Source organism: Arachis ipaensis, chromosome B10 (assembly GCF_059453495.1).
Source record: "Arachis ipaensis isolate K30076 ecotype BB chromosome B10, ASM5945349v1, whole genome shotgun sequence".
Taxonomy (NCBI): Eukaryota; Viridiplantae; Streptophyta; class Magnoliopsida; order Fabales; family Fabaceae; genus Arachis; species Arachis ipaensis.
In genome coordinates, this window is record NC_142435.1 from 29430866 (window position 1) to 29440914 (window position 10049).

At 32.0% G+C, this 10049-nt stretch overlaps 1 pseudogene; it reads right to left on the reverse strand.

The window, feature by feature from the left end:
* Positions 1-5921: 5921 nt before the first annotated feature.
* On the reverse strand, positions 5922-7295 carry LOC107620457 (protein FAR1-RELATED SEQUENCE 5-like; annotated as a pseudogene).
* Between the last annotated feature and the right edge of the window lie 2754 nt (positions 7296-10049).

Sequence of the window (10049 nt, forward strand, 5' to 3'; positions counted from 1 at the left end):
GGGTAAGACCACTATGGGACACAGAAAAAATTACCGTTCAATCCCCTAGGCGGAATTAGAAAGCCAAAGATTAAGTCCAAATCATCCAATAAATCCAAGGCATCTTATGCACTGAGCCAATCCATAAATGGCTATAGAAAACCTGTTTATTTCTTTTCCATTACGGACGTAATTACCACTTAGACACCAATCTTTAATTATGTAGTCTCTTATGAGTACTGCTAATTAACCATATAGTTGTGTATTGCTAATACTTTTATGTCAAATATTCGTAGTCAATGCATTGTAAATTTATGCCAACTCCAACCATGCGTCTTTTGGACGATCAGATAAAGGCCTGTGCATACGCATTTTCAGCCTCGCTAGATCCATTGTAAGTTAATATGATATTATATTTGTTGTCAATGAATGAGGACCAATCTAATGTGTTTTTGGTTTTTAACTGATACAGGGAAGAACTTGTGGTAACATATACAATCAGAGCAACTAGATCAGACTTTGAACATTTCATACCTGACAGACCCATTACTGATAAGGTACACAAATAATCTATTCATTAATTTACATTTGATTTTTCGCACAAACGAGTACTATATTTGGATTATGGTTCAGATTCTTGAATTAGCGACATTGAGATGCACTGATGACCAATCTGATGTAAGTTTCAAGATAACGTGGCAACTTCCACCGAGATTTGTGGTATGTTATATAACCCCTAACAAGATAATTTTTTTGGATTATAAGTTATAAATGTAATGCTGATATAGAATCATGCTTTATCATGTACTAACAGTTATATTAGTTTACATTAATGAATTAGGTGGATGTCTTCAGCAAAAAAAATTTAAAGAACAAGATGGAACACTATATTTATAAATTTACGCAACCTACTCCTGATTTAAAATTTGTAAAATTTTTTTTGGATATTCATGGTTGGCTGTAGTTTTTCATCATTAACAAACATAACTAACGGGCAAATTTTATGGTCTAGATATATGTTCCTATTCAAGAGGATGACCACTAGTATCTAATGGTAATAATCTCGGTTTGTGATCACACAATCTATCACTTGGACACCCATTTTAATGATGATAGAATTCACTTTCGTGAACGTGTTATCAAGGCAAACGTACTAGAGCAAATTTTGATAAACTTATTTGCTGATATTTTATTTTTATTATCTAACTAGTTAAATGAAATTAGGCAAACGTACTAGAGCAAATCATCAACTCGAGCTTTTACAAAGATGATGGCATTCAAGAGTATAATAAACAATTTAATGACTACAAAATTACAAGGCCAGAAGATATACCTCAATGTAGTTCAAGCTCAAACTTTGCAACTTAGGTGATGAAGTGGATGGATATAACTTTTGAGTTTAAACCAAATGGTAACAATAAGGTGCGCATTTATAAAACAACTCTCTAATATTTACTCACCATTTTTTGTACTAATTTATAGTGAATAAATTGCAGCTTGAGGATCACGATATTCGCATGATAACTGTTGTGCATTTACTCCGGAGTCGGATCAACCATAAGAAGTCACAAATTATAGCGTCGGCCAATGAGTTTTGGAATTTGCACAGAAACCATGAGATGTAAATATTATAGTAGTAATCTAGATAAAACTTAATACTTTGGTTATTGCCTATTTATTTGTTATGTTTGGTGGATGTACTTCTTTAGTTATTTTTCAATGACTTCTTAAATAGATATTTATCGTTTTGTGACTTTTACAATTTTTCTCTATTTCTATGCAATATATAGATATTTTAGTTTAAAAAACTCATATTATTTTGATGAAGTAATGTTATTTTCATTTACTATTTCAACAACAATGGCATACAAATTTTATGTCTTGTGAGTTATATTTTATTTTATGTAATTAATTTATGTAAAAAAAATTCTAAATCTTTTTATTTGTTTGCATTTTATTTTGTAGTTTTCATTTGATCAAGATTTGACCTCTCTATTTTAATTAAATTTATATATATTGCTAATAGAAAAAAAAATCTAGATAACAGTAACCATAAAAACAATAAATCATGATTACTATATATTGCATTTGGAAAAAGATACTTTTTTAAAAGTCAGAGTATCCATTTTAAGGTAATTTATTTCGAATCATCAAAGTCTTCATTTTTATACCATTTTCCACTCAACAATGCTACCCATTGACCAGGAGTGGGAATAGATTGCAATAGCAATATATTTATATTTTGTATGTGAACACTTCGTGGCTCATGAATTATCTTCAATCAAAAGATACAAACATGATTAATAATATATATTTTAAATAAGCATGTTTATGGAAGGTCAAAATTCAAAACCCAATTAATAAGCTTTTAATTTGCAATAATGATAATGAATACGTACACACTGCAGAAAATCGGTTTGGTTCGGTTCGGTTCGGTTTTTTCAATCATTTGGAAAATGTAAAATTCTATCCATTCTTACCTAATAAAATTAATCCATAATACGAACATATGAATCATAGTATGAAAAACTTAAGCTGTAAAGAAATTGACTAAATCATAGCAATAAGAATAACGGTGGTGGAAAGAAATAACTATTATCAATCAATTACTACTTCTATACGATGTATATATATCAGGTGATTTAAAACTCTGTCTTCCAAAAATTAAAACAACATAAATTAGAACACCAAACTAAAAATTCAAATTACATAATGAACCTGACTCAGAAAACTCAAGAAGCAATAAGAAAAGCAAAAAGGGACTGAATCAGAAATAGAACCAAAATGAATAAAAAATACAAACAAACTAATTTAAAAAAATTTCATGTGGTGCACCAATTCCACAAATTCTTCCTCTTTCACCTTCTCCTTTCCTATATTATCATTGAGTAAACAAAAAGTACATAATCAACTCTAACTCAAAATTACCCTAAATCAAAATAGAACAAAAAGTTCTGAATTAAAAAACAAAATCAAAATCAACAACTCAACCATAGAATCAAGAACAAGCCAACCAAGTGTTACTACAAATTAGAATCAATAAGACTGAACCAAAACTAAATAAAATAGAATCAGAACAAAAAAAAAAAACAAAACCTGAGGCTTAGGGAAGAACTTTCTATATTAGGGACTTTCTTTGAGCTTGAACATTGAACATTAAATAATGAATAGTTAACAACAGAACAACAATCAGAGCAAGTTCAGTAAATCAACAACAAAAAAATGAACCATAATCAGAAGCAATTTCAGTAAATCAACAAGAATTAAATTAAACAATGAAGAACAATCAGCAACAAATATACATTGTTAAACTAGTCGCGGAGGGTTGCATATTCAGCTTGACAAAAATGTCAGAGCTTCCATTTCCACTAACCTTAAAAAAAGCACTGAATGAGCTAATGAGCACAAAATCAAGAAACTTAACAACAGACAAAAAAGCCAAGAACAAGCCAGTAACATATTATCAGTACCAATTTAGCATCAATCAATAAGCCAGTAACAGAGTTAATTAATCAAGAATAGGCTAGAACAAGCCAGAGTAGTGAGCAAGCCCAATCAAACAAGAACAAGCACTAAGCACTGACAGAGCATCCAATTAACTCAAGCACAAAGTAAAAAAAACAAAACAGCAACACATCACTTAATCAACAATCATCAATCAATGAAAAAAAAACCATCAGTGAGTATTAAAAAACGAAGATCACTAACCATGGAAGAATAAGCATGAAGAACAAGCACAAGAAGTGAGCATTGACCTTTGACGGACGACGGAGAGCGGTTGAGCACAATGGACGACAGCAAACAGGCGACTGATGAGAGCGAAAAGGGGATGGAGAGCGAACAGGTGACTCATGAGAGCGAATAGGGGATGGTGAGAGCGAAGTAACGAACGCCGATAGCACGAAGATGGAAGTTCTTGAGTCCGACGGAGGCGGCAGCAGCAGTCTCTCACTCCGATAGACTGCGACAAGATTGGTAGAGGCTAGGGTTTGATTTCTTTGGTGGAGGCTAGGGCATTTTCCTGATGAGTAAGGAGTAAGGAAAGAGTTGGAGAAGGGATCCAAACACGTGCAACCCCTTTTTTTCCTTTCAACAAAAGAAACGGCGTCGTTTCTAGTAACCTGGCCGGGTTTCGGTCCGGTTTGACCGGCCTATTTTTGGCCGGTTCAACAGTTTGTGCTGGTTTTTAAAACAACGGTTTCTGCAAGTAAACCGAACCGCCTAAGCTTCCGGTTTGTGGTCAGACCGGTTCGACCGGCCAGTTCGGTCCAGTTTTCCGACCAAGCTTTCTAATAGTTTTTTTGGGTTTTCTATTTGACCGGTTTGATTCGGTTCAGATTGTGGCAAAACCAAAAACCGATCTGAACCGCAAAAAAATTAAAACATAATTTTTTCAGTTTTTTCGGTTTTTAGTTTTTTCGGTTTTTGGTTTTTCGGTTCGATTAGTCGGTTTTGTTCGGTCTGGATCGGTTTTGAGCACCCCTAGTCAATAAGAGACATGGTAAAAAAAAGAGTTTAAGTGATAACACTTTTTTTTGTATTTAAATTACTTTTAGTCAGAAAGAAGGAAGAGGCCACGGAGGCGCCTACAATAACAGACGTTACCGGCAGAACCCTAATATACAGACTTTGAAGATTTGCTTTTCTGATTCTGATTCTGAATGAAGAACGAAGGGGGGGAGGGAGTTAGGGGAAGGGGGGTTGACGCTTTAAGGGATTTGGTGTTGTTTTTAATCAAACCGGCGTCCTTTTTAAGAACCGGTCGGATAGCACGGTCCGGTCAAACTGGCCGGTTCAACGGTTTTTAATCTGACGGTTTTAAATACTGGACCAGACCGTTTACATTACCGGTTTGACCAATTTTTTACCCTTTTTCGCAAACCGATATTTAGTTGACAATTATTTCATCTAAAAAGCATACGCACGACTATTGGAAGAATATATATATATATATATATATATATATATATAATTTCATTTAAAATAGTGCAAAAAAATAAATAAATACAAATATGGGACTAATTCATTCCGCAAAAATATTAAGTATATAAAGGTGGCTAATTATCACTATCTAACTTAGCCGTCGGTTCTGGATATACGTCGGCATCATCCGAACCATTAGCTTCATCTTCAATAACGTTGTTGTCAATGTCCTTTTGCCAAGAACATGTTGTCTTCTTATGTCCTTCCATTTGACAAACACTACAATGTTGCCACTTCTTCCTAGATGGTTGTCCTGAGCCTACACCGCTTTGATGCACATACAGATTGCTACTTTTAGCTACACCTGACTGAGGTTGATTAGTGCCTTCGTCTGCAGCCTTGTAAGATGAGTACAATCCCATAATTAGGTCACGTGTCTCTTCATATCTCTCTGGTACTTTAGCAGCAACAGCAGCCAATTGTTTAGAAAATTCCATCAAGGCACTTTGACGACTAATAACAACAGCATCCCTGGTGAACCCACTTGGATCATTGAGTGCTGATTTAACCTCTTTTGTCCATCTATCCAATACCAATGACCGGGGAATCTCACAAATGTCTCTGTCAACCAGAACTTTCACAATATGTTCGCAGGGAATTCCAAATGACTTCATTCTTAAACAGGTACACATGAAGATCATTTCTTCTTGATGAAAATCAACGGTCCACATAAAATCGGGCCTCCCATGCTTACACATAATGTACTTTATGCAATCATCGTTATTCTCTATGTTTAGCACCCGCATTGATCCAGCTCTAGAGAGAAATGGCCGAAAGAAAAGAAATATCTCATGAGTGTATAACTCATTAGCATATCTCTCTAGCATCTCTATACAAGTCTGCATGACGGGCACCCCACGTGTAGATTCATAATCAGTATTAAATTCTTTAAAGTGCAAGTGTGCAACACACCTTTGAAAATGCTCTACAAAACTTGTCAAATCATACCGCGACCCCACTTACCTTGCCACAACTGAGTGTAAACCTTCACATCTTGAGGTAGTTCTAAAGCCAGCAAAGAATTTTCCTCTTATATATGCAGTAGCCCACATATGCTTCTCTTCGTACATGTTGATCACCCACGGCTTATCCTCAAGGCCAAATTCTTCAATAAGCTGAACCCACTTACGCTTAAACACGGGAATCTCGTAGTCTCCCAATATGATTCTTCTGAATTTAGATGTAAACGATGGATTTCCAACATTGCTAGTTGCATTTCGAATAAGGTGCCAAGCACATAATCTATGTCTGACTTCGGGAAATACGTCTCTTACTGCATTCCTAATCGCCATGGCCCCATCAGTTATTATTGAGGTCGGGGTCTTGCCCTTCATTGCAAACATGAGCTGACACAGGAGCCAAATATATGTATCAGTAATTTCGTCCACAATTAACGCAGCAGCAAAAACAATTGTTTGGTTGTGGTGGTTAACCCTATTGAATATGACTAATGGACAACTATACTTGTTCTTCTTGTAGGTAGCATCAAAAGCAATAACATCCCCGAAGAGTCGGTAGTCTAGTTGGCTAATCCCATCAGACCAGAACAAGTTACGTAACAAACCTCTTGAATCATGACATGCCTTGAAATATAATTGTGGATCCTTCAACCGCATAGCCTCCAACTTCTTTAACATTCATGCTGCATCACCAGGAATTTGATGCCTTTGTCGAGCAATCTCATTGTACATATCTCTGGAACCATAGACAACAAATTCATACCCGCCTGCTTGACTAGCTAGAAGACCAAATATCTGTGAAGTGCTAATCCCTGACTTTAGCATGTTCATCATTTGCATAATATCTGCCTCTGACATTTTTCTGTGAGCAGGCAACATAGCACTGAATTGTGTATCCAATAGATCATGGTTGTATTCGTTAGAGAAATAAAAGATATGCCACCTTCCAGTTTCTGGTACAAATTTAACATCCATTCGAGCTTCACATCCAGTTCTTGTTTCCAATCTAGGCTCCTTCTTCCTTTTTTCCATCGTGTAATATTTCTCCTCCCTGAATCCTTGCCTATGACATACAAACTTTTGTTTGTAAATCTTGCCAATACTATTCTTGAAGGTCTTGCTCTTCCTTGCACTAAAGCCCTTTGACTTTGAGTACTTCAGATAAAAATCAAATGCAAGCTGCAAAGTAGAAAAGTGATATTTGCCAATTTTCTCCGCAAAATTTTCACTAAATTTCAAAGTTGTAATGTCTTGCACAGAGTCAACCGCATAAGCAACTTCAAGGATATCTTCTGACTGATCAGATTCAGAAAAATACGCTCCCTCGGTAAATGAATCTCCGAAATCTTGTTCGAATTCATTCTGTTCATCCATCATATCTAGGTCACTTACTAGCTCTTCTTGTTAGTTAAAGTCATCGTCCTCCTGGTATTGCTCATTCATCTCAGTGTTCGTAAATATACCTGATATCTTAAAAATGTCCAATGAAAAAAATTATTTAATACACACAAAGTCATATATTTTTATTTGTGGTAAAAGTTAAAAATTAAAATTAAATAATATTAAAACTTTTTTGTTTAACAAAATTAAAATAAAGGACAAAAATAGGAATAAAAACTAAAAAAATAAATAGTTCTAGAAAGGGAAAATGTCAAATTTTATGTCATTATGTATGAGAACAATGATTTATTTTATTATATTTATTTTTATACCAAATAACAAAAAAAAATTAAATTTTATGTTCATTTTTTGTTACTTATTTTACTTATCTATACTTGTTTAAATTAGACTTTATGCTTATTAAATCATATTTTCTCCTAGCAAAAAAAATAGTTATGAAATTATTTTTATATTTGTATAGGAGTACATTCATTATGTTATAATTTTAATAATTAATGTAAATTTTAAAAATTTGAATAAATTTATATTTATTTTGATTACATTCAAAAGTGAATTATATGTATTCTTATCATCAAGAAATATACTTAACTTTTTTTATAATAAGTAAGTTTTTCAATAATTTAATTTATTAAAAAAATCTCATCTTTTTATTTATCCTACAAAATAAAAATTCATATTAATAGTTTTGAATAAGAGAATTAAAATAAAATATAAAAATAAACCTTGAATAAAAAAATACAAAGTTTTCAATCTAAAAATATAAAATAGTTAAAAGATAAAAAAATTATTTAAATATGATTTTTCAAGACACTCTATGACTTAGATGAATAAATATTATTTTTAAAATGAATCATGATATATTGATACAAAAATTATTGTGTGTACTATTTTTTTAAAAAATAATAAACCTCTCTCGTTAATAACAATATTGGAACATAAATTTGAACGCTAATTGATATTATATATTGTATAGGTACTTAGAGTATATTAGAAAAGTACGTTAATAATTTGAAGAGAAAAATTATTAGTGTAAATTTATTTATTTTTTTAAATTATCCTTATTGAACTATTTTACTTTTATTCCTTCAAAACATATCTTAATAAAAATATTTGTAACAATAATTTATATCCAATAAGAATATCTTAACGAGATTACTCTGAAAAAATGGGTAGAAATTTTTTTATTTAACGAAATTGACAAAGAAAATTTTTTAATAATAAACCTCTCTTTAAGAGTAATATTGGAATTCAAATTTAGACACTAATTATCATTATATATTGCATATAAGCATCAAGAGTATATTATTAAAATAGTATGATAATAATTTAAAGAGAAAAATTATTCTTTGTACATTTAATTAAAAAAAATTACCTTGTTTAAACTATAGTCTAAGTGGAGCCATTTTTATAATCTTACAATTGAGAGTGAGCAATTTTTTTAAGTGAAGCAGTTTCATCATTCTGTCATAGGTTAATGCAAAATTTACAGAACGTGAGTACGTGATTGAGTATGTAGTTTTAGATTATAAAGATATGGGCAAAATAGGAAAAAATATTGGACACCAAACTCTCTGTATTCTCATTATATATTGTTATAGATTATATATTGTTATAGATAAGTATAGTTTCTTAAAATTTTGGGGTGTCCAGGCCACTACTCGCCCCCTCTAGGTCCGTCCCTGATTGCTAGCTAATTAATAATAATAAATAATAACATCTATTTACTTTTTAGTATTTCTCAATGTCAGTGAATTAATAAAAGATTAAAATATTTTTTCATTACACAATCAATTTCACGAATAAAGTATCGAAACGAATAATTACAAAATTAGAGATTCTATTCACTGACCTCGATTTTGTAATCAAAACGATAGTTTATTTTCTGAACACTACAATGAAAAACTTGATTGGACCTTTGCTGATTGCTGCAACAGTGATTAAAGATCAAGAAATAGTGGATATTAAATAGACGGATAAAAAATTAAAAAAAAATTGGATATTGAGTAGATGGATGTTCTAAAGAAAAACAATGAAATTTTTTATAACCAAAGAAAATGATACACGATTTCAATGGTGGGATTGAATAATTGGTGATGGATTATTCACCAATTTATAATGTTAATATTAAGGAAAAGATAAGATTAGAGTATCTAAATCAAAATAAAACCGTAAAAATTGAAGATAGAATTTTAAAGATAAGATAGATGAATAACAAGATAATTTCTAAAAACGATAACAAGATTGAAATAGGCGTAGTACACATTTCAATCGATTGGGTAGCACACTTCAATCGACTGAATTAGGTAAATCCATATTGTTTTGGTGAATTCAATCGATTGAATTGGGAGACCCAGGTTGTTTTGAAGCATTCAATCGATTGGAAATTCTAAACAATCGATTGAATTATAAAAAATCCACATTTAATTCATCGTTCAATCGATTGGGTAATATGACCAATCGATTGATTTTCGCGAAAACCATGATGCCCAACAATTTTCAATCGATTGTTTAGTGGTAAACTGTAATCCAATCGATTGAGTTATAATTCAATCGATTGGTTTGATAGTCCAATCGATTAGTTTTCAAGGAAACACGATTTTATGATTCCTCACGAACGTGACGGATCAAATTTAATCTTTTAATCGATTGGAATAGCCAAAAAATTTATTAGGATCAATGGAAGATCTAATTCGTTATTGTTTTTGTTCTTGATTGTTAATAAACATG